We start from the raw sequence: 3,428 nt of genomic DNA, 5'->3' as shown, positions 1-3,428 counted from the left end.
ATGACTGTGTTTGACCTCTTGGGCCTGGAAGTCTGGTAGTAGTAGTATGATTTAAAGGCACAAAGTGATTGAAGTGTGCCCAGGCCCAGAGCTACTTTGCTGGGCATGAATGTGTTTGACCTCTTGGGCCTGGAAGTCTGGTGGTAGTAGTAGTATGATTTAAAGGTACAAAGTGAATGAAGTGTGCCCAGGCCCAGAGCTACTTTGCTGGGCATGACTGTGTTTGACCTCTTGGGCCTGGAAGTCTGGTGGTAGTAGTAGTATGATTTAAAGGCACAAAGTGATTGAAGTGTGCCCAGGCCCAGAGCTACTTTGCTGGGCATGACTGTGTTTGACCTCTTGGGCCTGGAAGTCTGGTAGTAGTAGTATGATTTAAAGGTACAAAGTGAATGAAGTGTGCCCAGGCCCAGAGCTACTTTGCTGGGCATGACTGTGTTTGACGTCTTGGGCCTGGAAGTCTGGTAGTAGTAGTATGATTTAAAGGTACAAAGTGAATGAAGTGTGCCCAGGCCCAGAGCTACTTTGCTGGGCATGACTGTGTTTGACCTCTTGGCTCTGGAAGTCTATTTCTAGGCTTATATAAAGGGTCAAACATCTTGAAGTGTGCCCAGGCCCAGAGCTACTTTGCTGGGCATGACTGTGTTTGACCTCTTGGGTCTGGAAGTCTGGTAGTAGTAGTAGTATGATTTAAAGGCACAAAGTGATTGAAGTGTGCCCAGGCCCAGAGCTACTTTGCTGTGCATGACTGTGTTTGACCTCTTGGCTCTGGAAGTCTATTTCTAGGCTTATATAAAGGGTCAAACTTCTTGAAGTGTGCCCAGGCCCAGAGCTACTTTGCTGGGCATGACTGTGTTTCACCTCTTGGGCCTGGAAGTCTGGTAGTAGTAGTATGATTTAAAGGCACAAAGTGATTGAAGTGTGCCCAGGCCCAGAGCTACTTTGCTGGGCATGAATGTGTTTGACCTCTTGGGCCTGGAAGTCTGGTGGTAGTAGTAGTATGATTTAAAGGTACAAAGTGAATGAAGTGTGCCCAGGCCCAGAGCTACTTTGCTGTGCATGACTGTGTTTGAACTCTTGGGCCTGGAAGTCTATTTCTAGGCTTATATAAAGGGTCAAACATCTTGAAGTGTGCCCAGGCCCAGAGCTACTTTGCTGGGCATGACTGTGGTTGACCTCTTGGCCCTGGAAGTCTGGTGGTAGTAGTAGTATGATTTAAAGGCACAAAGTGAATGAAGTGTGCCCAGGCCCAGAGCTACTTTGCTGGGCATGAATGTGTTTGAACTCTTGGGCCTGGAAGTCTGGTAGTAGTAGTATGATTTAAAGGCACAAAGTGAATGAAGTGTGCCCAGGCCCAGAGCTACTTTGCTGTGCATGACTGTGTTTGACCTCTTGGCTCTGGAAGTCTATTTCTAGGCTTATATAAAGGGTCAAACTTCTTGAAGTGTGCCCAGGCCCAGAGCTACTTTGCTGTGTATGACTGTGTGACCTCTTGGCCCTGGAATTCTGGTGGTAGTAGTAGTAGTATGATTTAAAGGCACAAAGTGAATGAAGTGTGCCCAGGCCCAGAGCTACTTTGCTGGGCATGACTGTGTTTGACGTCTTGGGCCTGGAAGTCTGGTAGTAGTAGTAGTAGTAGTAGTAGTAGTAGTAGTAGTAGTATGATTTAAAGGTACAAAGTGAATGAAGTGTGCCCAGGCCCAGAGCTACTTTGCTGGGCATGACTGTGTTTGACCTCTTGGGCCTGGAAGTCTATTTCTAGGCTTATATAAAGGGTCAAACTTCTTGAAGTGTGCCCAGGCCCAGAGCTACTTTGCTGGGCATGACTGTGTTTGACCTCTTGGGTCTGGAAGTCTGGTAGTAGTAGTAGTAGTATGATTTAAAGGCACAAAGTGATTGAAGTGTGCCCAGGCCCAGAGCTACTTTGCTGTGCATGACTGTGTTTGACCTCTTGGCTCTGGAAGTCTATTTCTAGGCTTATATAAAGGGTCAAACTTCTTGAAGTGTGCCCAGGCCCAGAGCTACTTTGCTGTGTATGACTGTGTGACCTCTTGGCCCTGGAATTCTGGTGGTAGTAGTAGTATGATTTAAAGGCACAAAGTGAATGAAGTGTGCCCAGGCCCAGAGCTACTTTGCTGGGCATGACTGTGTTTGACCTCTTGGGCCTGGAAGTCTGGTAGTAGTAGTATGATTTAAAGGCACAAAGTGATTGAAGTGTGCCCAGGCCCAGAGCTACTTTGCTGGGCATGAATGTGTTTGAACTCTTGGGCCTGGAAGTCTGGTAGTAGTAGTATGATTTAAAGGTACAAAGTGAATGAAGTGAGCCCAGGCCCAGAGCTACTTTGCTGTGCATGACTGTGTTTGACCTCTTGGGCCTGGAAGTCTATTTCTAGGCTTATATAAATGGTCAAACTTCTTGAAGTGTGCCCAGGCCCAGAGCTACTTTGCTGTGCATGACTGTGTGACCTCTTGGCCCTGGAAGTCTGGTGGTAGTAGTAGTATGATTTAAAGGCACAAAGTGATTGAAGTGTGCCCAGGCCCAGAGCTACTTTGCTGGGCATGACTGTGTTTGACCTCTTGGGCCTGGAAGTCTGGTAGTAGTAGTAGTAGTAGTAGTAGTAGTATGATTTAAAGGTACAAAGTGAATGAAGTGTGCCCAGGCCCAGAGCTACTTTGCTGGGCATGACTGTGTTTGACCTCTTGGGCCTGGAAGTCTATTTCTAGGCTTATATAAAGGGTCAAACTTCTTGAAGTGTGCCCAGGCCCAGAGCTACTTTGCTGGGCATGACTGTGTTTGACCTCTGGGGCCTGGAAGTCTGGTAGTAGTAGTATGATTTAAAGGCACAAAGTGATTGAAGTGTGCCCAGGCCCAGAGCTACTTTGCTGGGCATGAATGTGTTTGAACTCTTGGGCCTGGAAGTCTATTTCTAGGCTTATATAAAGGGTCAAACTTCTTGAAGTGTGCCCAGGCCCAGAGCTACTTTGCTGGGCATGACTGTGTTTGACCTCTTGGGTCTGGAAGTCTGGTAGTAGTAGTAGTATGATTTAAAGGCACAAAGTGATTGAAGTGTGCCCAGGCCCAGAGCTACTTTGCTGGGCATGACTGTGTTTGACCTCTTGGCTCTGGAAGTCTATTTCTAGGCTTATATAAAGGGTCAAACATCTTGAAGTGTGCCCAGGCCCAGAGCTACTTTGCTGGGCATGAATGTGTTTGAACTCTTGGGCCTGGAAGTCTGGTGGTAGTAGTAGTATGATTTAAAGGCACAAAGTGATTGAAGTGTGCCCAGGCCCAGAGCTACTTTGCTGTGCATGACTGTGGTTGACCTCTTGGCCCTGGAAGTCTATTTCTAGGCTTATATAAAGGGTCAAACTTCTTGAAGTGTGCCCAGGCCCAGAGCTACTTTGCTGTGTATGACTGTGTGACCTCTTGG

Source organism: Electrophorus electricus, unplaced genomic scaffold (assembly GCF_041902795.1).
Source record: "Electrophorus electricus isolate QZ-2024a unplaced genomic scaffold, ASM4190279v1 Scaffold93, whole genome shotgun sequence".
Classification (NCBI taxonomy): domain Eukaryota; kingdom Metazoa; phylum Chordata; class Actinopteri; order Gymnotiformes; family Gymnotidae; genus Electrophorus; species Electrophorus electricus.
This window is presented reverse-complemented; position numbering follows the sequence as displayed.